Source organism: Notolepis coatsorum (assembly GCF_963971535.1).
Source record: "Notolepis coatsorum genome assembly, chromosome: 19".
Lineage (NCBI taxonomy): Eukaryota > Metazoa > Chordata > Actinopteri > Aulopiformes > Paralepididae > Notolepis > Notolepis coatsorum.
This window is the reverse complement of record NC_140183.1, coordinates 27,806,721-27,819,999: the sequence shown is the minus strand read 5'-3', so window position 1 is coordinate 27,819,999 and position 13,279 is coordinate 27,806,721.

Genomic DNA, 13,279 nt, shown 5'->3' with positions numbered 1-13,279 from the left:
GACGCCCATGATGGTTAATCTAGTGGGCCGCGACTAGGTCCTGGTGATCCCAGGATTCTCGAGCGGATGCTTCTCTGTCCCGTGCAGGCCCCATCTTTCATATACAAATGAAAGTATACCCTAACGAGGAAATGTGGGCATAGGATCTTCTTTATCGGGAGTTCCATGCTCAGAGCCGGCTGCAGCCCGAAATGGGAACTGTGCTGGCCCCGCTGATGTCTGGATCACCATTGAAAACTGTGTTGTGACGTTATTTTTCTTTCCCTCTTAGGGGAGGGACTGGGACAGCAGCCTGTCTGAAGTGTGGCTTGTTATGTCATTGTGTACAGTTCAGGTGATAGCTGCTTAGCTTGCGTGCTAGTTGTGGACTACTGTGTTAGCCAGTCAGCTGTTAGCTGCGCAGCTGTTAGCTGCGGCGTTCGCTCGCTGTGTTTACCAGGCTAGTGAACGTTAGCTTGTTGCTATCAGCCGAACGCCTGTTAGCTTTATGCTACACTGTTGAACGTTTTCTGTGACTATAACATGCCTTAAACACTCTGACTACGACGTCATCTTTGACAGAGGATGTTAGTCGAACCTACCGGGAGCCCTGCCAGCGAGGACTGCGTCAACATGGAGAACCGTAGCGGCTGGGTGGCGCAGCAACGCTGCCCTCGTCGTCAACACAGGGATGCTGTGTTCGACTTCGGTGCCCCGTTAGCCAGATTGCAGTTCGCTTGGCCTGCGCTCAGGGTAGGAAGGTCCCGACCGGACCTTAAACACTTCTTCTTTCCTTCCCTTCTAAATGTTTTGTAATAACGATGTTTTCCAAAACGGGTGTTGCTGCAATACATTGAGGATACAACGCGTGTTGTGTGTGAATTGTCTTGTCACTGGTATGGCTTCTCTCTCCATAGAAATCGGGTTGTTGTTTTACATGTGTAAAAATGATCTGGTTAGTTGTGTTGAGAACATGTGTGTTCATGTACCGTGAACTCACAACTAAGGGGGTTAATTAACCTATGAAGCTATGCTTAGTGACATATGAGTGAAGAATGAATTCTTTTCTCAGCCTGTAATGACAATAACACACATATTAACAGGGTTACCTGTTCAACTTGGCCGTATCAAGGGTAAGGTAGGAGGGGTGATCCCCCCGGTTTCCCTGGGGCTTCCCCACCCTCCTCTGACATGTTGTTTACAATATATTGTGTCACTGTGTTTGTGGGAATACGATGTAACCCTTAGCTTAATTGCTGGGGTTGTGCTAACCGCTTGAGAAACTATATTTTCCTAAAGGAAAGATTGTTTGGTCGCTTATCGTGTGTGCTTAGCAAGGCCTGTGGCCAATACATAACCGAGGATTCTGTATTCTCTCGTTATGAAAAACGGCGTTCCTCTGTAGCAAGAGTGTACTTTGCCATTTTTTTTTGTGATAAAGGGTTGTGTGTGTCTTGTGATCTACAACTGGGTTAGGTTTGGCCACAGAAGCACATGTGTAAGTCTTGTACCAGGGCTCTTAAGGGGGCCCTCTCTATTCTGTGTTTTTTCCTTAGTAAAAATCAGATAGCTGTGTGAAGCTGTTAGACACTTCATGTAGCTGACTATGACTGTGTCATGCTCTTTTTTGTCATTACATCGTATCATGGGTGTGGGGTCGTAAAAGGGTGAACTGGTAATCCTTTCCCCCCCTTTTTGATTGGTCAGGGGTTAAAACCTCCTGTCCTTCAAGGTTCCTGTCACGTTGCTGTTCGGCATGTTACAGGGTAAGAGGGGGGGGGGGAGTTTCCTGGTCCCACGCCCTGGAAGATTGGGCGTGTGCACCGCAGAAATTCCCCCGCCATAGAGTACGTCACTGTGCGCGTCTCTGTTGTAAGACTTCCGTGAGTTGTTCAGGTCCATGTTATGGATCTGTTTCAAGGAGTTGTCAGAGCTCCTCCTCACAAAGCTCCTCCTCGGGCCTTATGTGAGTTAGGACTCTCCTTCCCTGTGAGGGAGCCTCCTCAGAGTTCAGAGCCTCCTCCTCAGATTGTCAAGGTGAGTAGAACTTCAAAAAGGAGTTCTGCTCTATTGTGTGTGTATTCGATTCAATTCGATTATTGAGTGTATTGGTTCAGTGCCTCCTCCTCGGAGAGCCCTAAACCCAAACATTACATAGCTCAATGTTGCAATATATTCTTTTCAATCTATACAGCTCGCGTGGGAAGTCTCTCTGGGGATTTCCGTCTCCTCCCTATGGCGAGGGTGGTGGGATGTAAAAATATAAAAAAAATTTACCCTCAGCTGCGTCACGGGGGATTCATGTCAGTCTGTGTTTCTTTCTTTTTTGAATAAAAAGAGGAAGGTACATGAAGCACGACGGCTCCGTGTCGTTCTTCCAGGCGACTTGGAGGAACAATGTTTGGTGTCTTGCTAGACTATCCATTGATGTGTTTGGGTCTCGACGCATACATAGTGCTGGCTTGGTGTGTTTCTGTTAAAGAATCACGCAGGGGCTAAGTGCGCCTTGGTTGCTTCTTAAAACAACGTTTTTATAGGGCAACTGGGATGGAGTTTTGTCTCTTCCGAGCGCCAGTTTACTAGGTTGTCTCGATGAATTCTCATTCATATCTGGGGGATGTTAACGGAATAAGATCAGAACATAGGTAGAGGGGTCTCACACCCTTGGGGTGGGCCACTGAGCACGGTCCAAATGGGACCGTCTGGGTGGCGCCCTCTTTTCATGTTTTAGATCGACACGCATACCTACCCCCTCTCCTGGAGTGGGCATGTCGGCGTGGTTAGGACACGGGACTGGTCTGGTCACGCTGGTCCAGGTCAGTTAACCCGTTGTCCGCCGGGGATGCAGATCTGCTGTTCTGGTACCCTGAGGGACTTGTGCTTTTTTCGGTGGGAAAAATGCCGGGTCGGTCCGGGTGTCACAGGGTTAGGCGTTATAGAGACCCTTTGTTGGGTACATGTTGTACTCTGCACTATCGTAATGGCTTACGGCATACCAACCTGTACACGCCCGATCTCGTCCGATCTCGGACGCTAAGCAGGTTCGGTCCTGGTTAGTACTTGGTTGGGAGACCGCCTGGGAATACCAAGTGCGGTGTGCTTAGGGCTGGTTCTCCATTCTTTTTTCGCTCCTCTCTCACGCGTGGCGAAGAGGGGGCTCTTGGGGTGGTCTTGGACCTCATCTGGTAACCCTGTGCTTCCCATGCCGCCGGGCCCGGTCCGAAGTAAAGTTTCGTTGATACCGTAGGCCTGGGATAACCCTTTTTTGAAAACTGAAACACTTGTACTGCGGTATAGCCGGTGTATACCCGCAGGTGTGTTTTGGAGTTTTTTCTTGAGGGGTTATAGGAACAACCACCGTCTGTACCGAGAGGGTGGTTGATTCCCTGGTATGTTGGAGCAGAGTCAACTCCCGGGTTACCCGGTTGAGTGTGCCCCTGCACGTTCATGACGTCTGCCAATCATGTCAGCCTTCTCTGCCTCGACCCCTCTGGGTGGTTTTTTTTTAATGGAGGCTTTGTCATGGTGATCAACAACACCAGCTTCCGCCCCTTCCGCCGGGGGGGCTATTTTCAGCTGACTCCTTTGGCGCCTGTCTCGTCCGCAGTGCTCCAGGCTCAGGTTACAGCCTGCTGCCTGGTTTCCCCGGTGCGCTGCCTGCTTCCGTTGGTTAACCTTTTTTGTGTGCTTACGGCCATGCTGACTGCCTGTTCTGCAGGGTCAGAGTGCCAGGCGGTGTGCTATTGGGGGGAAAGGGCCCGCTCTTGGAGGGGCCTTATCCGAATACGCTGGCGATGTGGGGGGCGGTGTCACTAAGTGACCACCTGGTGGGGTCTTGATGCCTGGCGTCATTGACCTCTCTGGGCCCCCTTTTTCCGGGGGATCCAGTCCCTTCAGTGGGTCTGGGTCTTCCTGCGCGCTCCGCTGCTACGGCCTTGCCACGGGGTTGGGTTTGCTCTTGACCCCGTGATTTTGGGGGCAGTAACGAGGTTGTTCCTTCAGTTCGTTCCTTGGATTTGTAGATAACCTGTGCCTTGTTCCTCGGAAAATCGTTTCCAAAGAAAAGTTTCCCCAAGGGAACTCAGGGCACGCTAAGAGCGGGATGCTTAGCCAGTACACATATAACTAGGTTATATACATAACCTGTCGTTATATATTCGTACTGGAATCGCGTCCCGCTCTTAAGCCATACCGAGATATGGGGTAGAGCGGACGCGAGGCCCGACAAATGTACCCCCTGAGGACCCGTAAGCCCACATCAGGGGGGAGGGGAGTCCCGTCACCCCATTCTTCCTAATGAAGAGGGGGCGGCAGTCAACTCCACCCGAGTGCGAACAAGAGGGAACTAGAACCTCTTGAACGCACAGCACAGGTGGAACCACGTGTGACACAACACATTGTGGCCCACACCCACACACGCCTGCTACCCTACCAAAGGATGGGAAGCAGGAGAGGCCACAGACCTCAGAACCGCCTGGGAGACAGAACCCCCGGTCATGTCCATGAGGTAAAACCTTACGAAGGGACCCGGGGAGGACCATGAAGCCGCAGCACAGATGTCCTCCACCGAGGCCCCACCCAGCAGAGCGGCAGAGGCTGCCACCCCACGAGTGGAGTGCGCCCTGACGCCCCCAGGGGGAGCCAGCCCGGCCAACGTGTAGCAAAGGGCAATGCCCTCGCACAACCAATGGGACAGGCGCTGTTTCGACAGTGCCTTACCAGCACGAGAGTCACCGTAACAGATAAAGAGCTGATCGGTAGCCCTGAAGCCCTGAGTACGGCTGAGGTAAACCCCCAAGCCCGGACCGGACATGACAGGTGAAGGCCCGCCTCCAACACACTAGCGTGAGGAGGCGGATGAAACGCCTGAACCATAATATCCCTGGAGCGGAAAGCACTCCGGATATTTTTAGGCACGAAGGCTGGATTAGGCCGCAGAGTGGCACCGCTATCGGAACGAAAAGACAGGCACTCTGGCCATACCGAGAGAGCACAAAGCACACCCACGCGTTTTAGCGGAGGTGATGGCCAGCAAGAACGCAGTCTTGAACGAAAACCGTTCCAACAGCGCTTGCTCAAGAGGCTCAAACGGGGCCAAGGACAACCGACCGAGGACCAATTGAAGATCCCAGCTCGGAGCCAAAGAGCGTTTCACCGGCTTAAGGCGTCGAACGCCAAGCAGGAAACGCTTCACAAGAGGGTGGCCTTACACCACTCTTGGAAAATACGCCACCTACCCGCGTAACCCGCGATAGTGGAGGGAGCATGCGCGTTCCGGATGGTACCAACCACAGAAGGATCCATCCTCTCCAGACTCACCCTCTCACCAGCCAACCCACCAGCAGCTGGCCCAGCACAGGGAACTAACACAGAGACCCGTGCGCTTGAGAGAGGGCCCGCGATGACCAAGGAACAGGCCATGACGGGATACCAAGAGCTGGATCAGGACCGGGAACCACACAGCTGCGCCCCAGTCCGGCGCAATCAGGATCAAGGACCTGCGCTCCTCAACGTACCCGCCCCAACAACTGACCTAACAGATGTATGGGGAAAAAATCCCAGGCGGCACGGCATCGGTCCCAGACCTGCCTGACTATGTCCGGACGTAATCCCCACCCGTCAGGGTGAGGACCGCCCCGCGACATTACACCTGTACCCACATTCACCCTGCCGGGGATGTGGAGAGCCCTCAGACCGCGCAGATGGAGAACGCCCATAGCCTGCCGCCCGCCGCCCGGTGCAGACGGGGGGAGCATACTCCTCCCTGTCTGTCGATATACGACACTGACGTCGTATTGTCCGTCCTGACTTGCCTCTCACCGGGTCTATTTCCATACTGGAAAAGAACCACCTCCATAAAACCTCCTCCTGGGGTGAAGAGGAGGCCAAGAGGGACCACGGAATGAGCAGATGCCCTCATACCGAGCAGGCGTATCACGGACAGCGCCGTAACCGTCCTAGGACGGAACCTCCCGAGCATCTCTCAACACGCTCTGAGAGGAATGCCCATAGCACTCCACCCGTTGACTGGGAAAAGGAGTACTCTACTTCCAGTCTACAGCAACCCCAGGCTGGTAGGAAACCTGCCTGGCATGAGACCTGACGATCCACCTTGACCGCCAAGGACCAGAACGTCGGCAGGGCAGAATACACTTCGTAACCCCTGACGACGCAGAGGCCCCAGTGCGGCCTCCATGCACTTGGTGAAGATGCAGGGAGCCAGAGAAAAGCCGAACGGCAGCCCCTGGTACTCATACGCTAACCCTGCAAAGGAAGCGTAGGTAAGCCCTAGGACGGAAGATCGGGGATGCGAACACGCATCCTACAGGTCTATGGAGGAGAACCAGACCCCCACCGGACAGTGTTCAACAGGTAGGAGACGATCCAAAAAATGCCGAACCTTCCCATGGGACAGGTCCAACATGGGTCTGACGCCCCCCCCCCTCCCGATTTCTCAGGCACCAGAGAACACCGGGAGGAACACGCCACGACGTTGGTTTGCTTTGTCCACAGAGATCGGATCTCGTCGACCAGAGCTGTCACTGCTGGTGACCCTGACAATAGGGTCTGTACCAAACCCGAAAACGGGTGGGGTTGTGTAAATACAAGTCCCCGCCTCAGCGTTCTCTCCATCCACCTCGACATATGGTACTGCTGTAGCCATATGTGATGACACTCCCAACGCACCCGCCGCCATGTGGCGCAGGTCCGCTAGGAACTGTAGATAGGCGGCCCGGTCCCACCCGCTGTGCGTAGCCAACCCTGGACCCGTGCGAGCTGAGCGTTCCGTGTCGGGACATCTGACCCTGACACTACCCACGAGGCAATCAAGGGGGAAGGGGGCAAGGGCAAGGGGGGACCCCGACAGAAAGGGCCAGTTTGATACGGGGGAGGCTGACATCAGTTCTAGGTGACAAAAGCTCCCCCACTGAACACCCCTTCAGAACATGCTGAGGAGTTGTTCTGCAGCCGGACATGCAAGGTGTGAGGCCCCCATGGGTTCCTACACACCGTAGCCCTGCAGTGATTTTACTACCACCCAAATCACGCGCGCCTGCGAGGCCAATCTTTCAGGAGTGGGAGGCACCAACATGATACCTGGCCTGGCGAAGGTGTGGGAGCCGCTTGACAGCACAACATTCTCACGGACAGACCCAGGCTCAGCCATCAACTGGGTGTCAGCCCCTGTCCCCATGAGAAGCGAAAAGTGGGGCCGCACGCGCTTCAGCGAAGGCACGCGGCCCGCAGCCAAAGGAAACAATCAGAGCCCCTTTTCCGCTGGTGTTGGGGGAGGGAGTGATCGGAGAGCAGGCTGCTCGCGGCAGGACGGCGACGGCTTGTATATTCCAAGCCGAGCTCATCCAACATGGCCGATCCCTCGGCCGCCAAGGCTGTCGGCCTTGTGGACACCTGTCGATTCAACGCCCAGGATACCTCTGGCGGGGGAAAACATGGCCGCCTGTCGAGGGCCCCGTGCTCTATCTTCTTCTGGCGGCGCGGTGTGAGGCGGTGTGGGACCTAGGACAAATACCGCCCGCGCTCCAGCGGAAGACCAAAATCCTCGGCGGAGAGGGGAGCCCTGAGCGGTTATAGCTTGCGGCTAGTCAAAGCTAATAACGTCAACAACCTTGCGCGATATGTCGACATTGGTTGGCCCTCAAGGCCCCGCCACCAGACACCATTTTTTGATAGAAAAAACAGCAATTCGAACACAGTTACTAATCGCTGCCAATTCCATACCGTGGCGGTACAGGCTTTAGCAGCCCACCAGCCACTCGCCGGGCCGACCCACCTCATGGCGTCGGCCGGGCGGGGCACTGTTTCAACATGTCAAAAGCAAAGGACTGATGCTAACACGGAGCACCAGTGGTGGTTGCAACCAGCAACCTCCACTGTGGTGTGCACCATGAAGGGGTTAATGAATAAATGAACTAACACCACAAACATACTGTAGAATGGGCAAGCCCATGCACACAACGTTAAGGAGAGGCGGACCAGAGAGAACCAGTCCCGCATTCATTCATAATATTCACAACAGCACACCAGCCCTAGACCTCAGCCCATTTACCCATGAAGGTAAACAAAGCCCCCCCCGCACTACTCCCCCAGTAGACACCGATTGACCATCAGCATGAATGGTTGAGAGGAGGGAAGACTGTAGTATAGACAGACATTCTCGTAGCAGAGAGACAGAACAGAAACAGTAGCCCAATATAGCATAGCGTTCGACGATAATGTGGTCAGCTGAGCCACAACACTGGCCGCCGCTAAATTCCATCCTGCAGCAGTATAGCTCTCATCAGTCCATACTGCCACCCGCCGGGCCGACTCGCTCTCAAGCATCGGCTTCCGGGTGGGACACCGTCCAACCCCGCCGGGGCACAGGATCGATGCTACCTGGCTACCTAGCCACAGCACACCCGCCCTGCACCCTGTTGTCAACCCATTTACCCATAAAAAGGGTAAAATAGGACTCAGCAAAACCCCCCACATTAGCTACCGACTGACCTTCATCAATGAACCGGTTAAGAGGAGGGAAAAGCGGCAACATCCCACGGCGGGGAACATTAGAACAGTGCCCAGCATTTCAGCATTAGCGTTAGCATTAGCATTAGCATTAGTGTTTAGCAGCACGCTCCAGGATCGCTTGGAAACCGTCCACTTCAGGGGACGTTCACCAAACCATCCCGCCCCTGGTGCCGACACACAACTCGGTTGTGTAACAAAACAACCAGCATTACTAACACTAGCATCAATGCCTGATGACACAGGGCCTACCTGTGTGCGAGCCGGCTCGATAGCCAACCTCGCACGCTGCCCCTCAATATTATCTAAACTTTTCATAACAACTAGTTGCATAGGGTGTCATGCATCCGCTATGATGGAAACGGAAAAAAAAGGAAGAGTGAGTGGTGGCCACGCCTAGTACTATATAGTACGCCACTAGGGCGGGGCTTGGGTGTATTGTTTTTTATTAGTTGATGGAGTACACTAGGTACATGAGATGAGGTATATCTCGGTATGGCTTAAGAGCGGGACGCGATGCCAGTACGAATATATAACTTAGTATCCACTTTAAAGCAGAAGAGTTAAAACCATAACATTTAAGTTTCTCAACCAGTAGAGAATGGTCCAGCACATCAAATGCAGCACTAAAATCTAACAGCACAGCTCCCACCAACATAGAGTTATCTATAGCTTTAAGCCAGTCATCAGTCATCTGTATCAAGGCAGTAGAAGTAGAGTGACCAGCTCTATAGGCATGTTGAGAATCTGTTGCAAGCTTGTTTGAAACAAAATACTCTTGAATTTGTGAATGCACCAACTTTTCCATGATTTTGCTCAAGACAGATAAAATACTTATAGGTCTAGAATTTCCCTCATTAAAAGCAGCTTTCAGAACTGACTGACTTCCAGAACTGATTGAGGGCCTGCGACCAACAACCTTCTTCGCCACCCTTCTATCCCAAGTTTTGGGTGCAGAAATCCTCCCTACCCCTCCGGAATTGGACCGCGCCCACAGATCGCTAGCAGCTAAACCGAAGCTAGGTGAAAAGCCTAGACCCGTCATCATCAGGTTCCATAATTACCAAACCAAAGAAAGGGTGATGCGATACATGTGTCACTATTCTGGCAGTGGCTACTGTTATTATAGTATTGTAATGAAAGGTCTGTTATTTAATGTTTGTGTAAAGGGCTATTTTAACTGTTGATGGGTAGTGCATCAGTAAAGTAAATATGGTATTGTGCTCTTGCTCTGTTTGAATAGGTGGAGAGAGTGGTTAACTGTATATAATTAATAGTAAATAGAAAAATATGTTGTGCTCTTTCTTTTTTCTTTTTGAAGGTGGAGAGAGTAGCATTGCTAGTGCCACAACAGTTTTATTTGAGGTTCATAACAGTACATTGTACTAAGCAATTGTTGGCTCATTAGTTTGTGATTCACATGCACTAAATGCAGGAAATTAAGTCTTTGTAACTAAAATGTTCCGGGTGGGGGGCCCCCAGACCCCCGCTTAAAAAGTGACCTGATTGGGGCTATATTTCGCGCTATATCTCCCGGTATGAATTATTTCCCCAGTCCGGCCCTGGCCTTGTGTGATGCACTATATTCAATTGTACTCAGCATAATGAATCTGAACATAACATCACCGCTCAACACAACCAAAGTTTGGTTTTGTGTCAAACTCTCTGCTCCACTAAACCCGCATTTCATTGTATACTTGTATGCTGTGACAAATAAAACTCTTGACTTGACTCTTGACTTGACTTGACACTCGTTAGGTGGTTTTGAGTTGCGTATTCCACTAAAACAAACGTTTAGTGTTCGTATATGAGCCACAGGCCGCGGCACCTTGTTAAACCGCTTCAGTGAGCGCGGGGCAGAAGACTCCCCCGCGCCGACGTCTGAAGTATAAGGCTTTAATGAATGGAACCAGAGCTCTCCGAACAGCATGGGAGAATACATTATCATAATTCATACCCGAGTGTGGACGCACAACACGTATTGCATTAACACACATTAAACAAGGAGCTGGAGCTGTGGCCCTCAAGTGAGATAATAACTGTGTGGAAATCAAAACCATCCCTCCCCCTATGCCAGCTGACCTATAAATAATAATCAAAATAACCATTCAATATGGGACATCATACACAGGGCTAAGAACCAGCATGCAATGTAAATACGGACACTTGCACTGTACCGTCCGTTCCTAATTAAGATGGAGGATGTTGGGGAGCAAAGGCAGACATGGGCAGAAACAGCTAAATCGTGTGCCTATAGTGGGTAATCAAAAAGCAAAGGTGATTGCATCCACGTGGGTTAGCGATCTGCTTAAGCACCAAAATACCCAGGCTAATAAAGTCTGCTGGATAATCTTTTTTTGTAAACTGACAAGACTATATTATTAGTCAGTACTGAATTCCTTATGGCAAGTGGAGCTCATTACTGCACGCACAGTAGATGGAATAACCTTTGCACTTGACTTTTGCACTTGCCAAACATGTTGTGCGTGTGGGATTCTTTATAATGTGGGGGGGGGGGGATTGTCCACCTCAAGAGATATTAATGAATAAATATATTTACCCTTGAGAGGGGAGGTCATAGAGAGCAACCTTGTGAGAATGGATTACAATTGTACATACAATTCTTATAATGATTATGTGTAGGCCTATAGCATATACATTTTAATTCATAATGAAATGTATAAATGTAATAATGATAGCATTGATGATGATGATGATGATGATGATGATGATGATGATGATGATGATGATGATGATGATGATGATGATAAATTGTATAGAGGGACCTGCAATGCAATGTGTTTCACAATAAGTAACAAAAAAATCTGCTTTAAAGTTCAAATGAAAAGCCTAGTGTTTGTTTGAATGGAACACGCCAACATTATGGGAAATGCACTTACCGTCTTCTCCAGAGTCAGACAAGAAGATAGATACTCATTTTCTCTCTGTGCGTTCAGCTGCAAGCTAGCCTAGATTAGCACAAATGCATGGATACAGATACAGACCAGCTAGCCTAGCTGTTTTTGGGAGAGGTGTTTTTGGTCATTCATGCGAGTAACATGGAAAAACATTACTTGTAACCATCTGTAGGATCCATCTTCTTGTCTGAGTCTGGAGAACACGGTAAGTGCATTTTCCATAATGTTGGTGTGTTCAATTGAGCTCCTTTGAGTTTCCTATGAGCAGAATGTTCTTGAACAAAATCTAAATAAAGCACAGCTTATCTAGGTCGGTCAGGTGGCGTAGCGCAGATTGCGCTCGTCACCAATGCAGGAGATGCTGGGTTCGAGCCCAGCTCTCGGCGTTGCCACCAGCTTGGCTGGCCGTTCACACTAATACAATTGGCAGTATTAGGGGGTGGGGAAGCTGGCGGTTGGGAATCTGGCATTGTGGACAGCGATGCCTACAGGTCAGGTCTCAGCGCTTGCTAAGCGGGGCAGGACTTGGTGGAGATAGCGTGCCCTCCCACGCGTTACACTTCACCAATGAGAGTCCTCGCTGCCAAGTGAAAAGACGTCACTGGCTGTCGGCGCACGTCTCGGAGGAAGCGTGTGATCGACTCGGGACGCCATTGTACCGACTCGTAGGAGAACATGCATATAGCAGCCAGGTAGGGGAGGGGGGGGAATTGGCACAACGACTAATTGGGACGGGGAGAAAATCAGAAACAGAAAAAAAAAGAAAAAAAAGCACAGCTTATCTGTGTTTCTAATATTTGTGCTTGTAACATGTAAACAATGAGAACTCCTCTATGCTCTAATTAAAAGTATTTTACTGTCACATAGTTTGCTTATGAATGTTTTTCTGCATTGTGACGTTGGCAAGAACACTTCACATGATGTCTAAGGGAGATTGATCATATTCCCACTAACTGAACTCACCTTGAAGTACTTAATACACTGTCATGCATATGGATTTCCTCTTTGTGAAACGATATTCCATTGGGGTCATTAACAATTTATTAACCCTTTAATCGCCAATGACGTGTTTAGACGTCATTCCTCGCCATGCGGAATCTGCCAATGACGTTTTACAGCGTCTTTGAGATCAATATTTAAAAAATCTGTCATGGCAATCATATTTCACCCACGGAGACTTGACGGGTGCTGTAGATCTCCTCTCAACTCTCCAACGGTTCAAGACCGCCATCTGGTGGCCGATCGGCGAGTTGCCAAAACCGGAAGTGAGTGGCCGGAAGTGGTGCTCACCCATATTTTGTCCGGCCACTCGCTATCGCTCGCGGGACTCCATCTCGACACACTGGACATAGATCCGTTGCCATAACTCGATAAACAACATGATTGGACGTATATTAGTATTATACAACCTGAAACTGGACCAACTAGATCGACACATCCCATAATAACGATCTTTTTGCTCCAGTAGCATCCCCCATCGCTACGAGGAAGCTGCGGTGAGTTTCAGCGTGTTTGACTATTATTATCCATACAAACTGCTCTGATCTATATATAACCCATACTACATAAATTATTTAACGTCGGCCACGGACTTATAAACCCCCCCCCCCCCCCCCACTCCGGGCACCAGCAGATGATAAATCATAACGTCTAGGACCACGTACAGTTGACATTTTTTATCTGGCCTCAATCGGTATCAAACTACATTTGATGATCTAATATATGTATTTATGGCTATAACTCACGTTCTATGGAATGCTGCAGAAAACGATAAAAACATATTTATACTTTAGTATGAATGTGTGAATGAAAAAGTAGAACGTTGCTACATCCTAAACGATATATACTTGATGTTG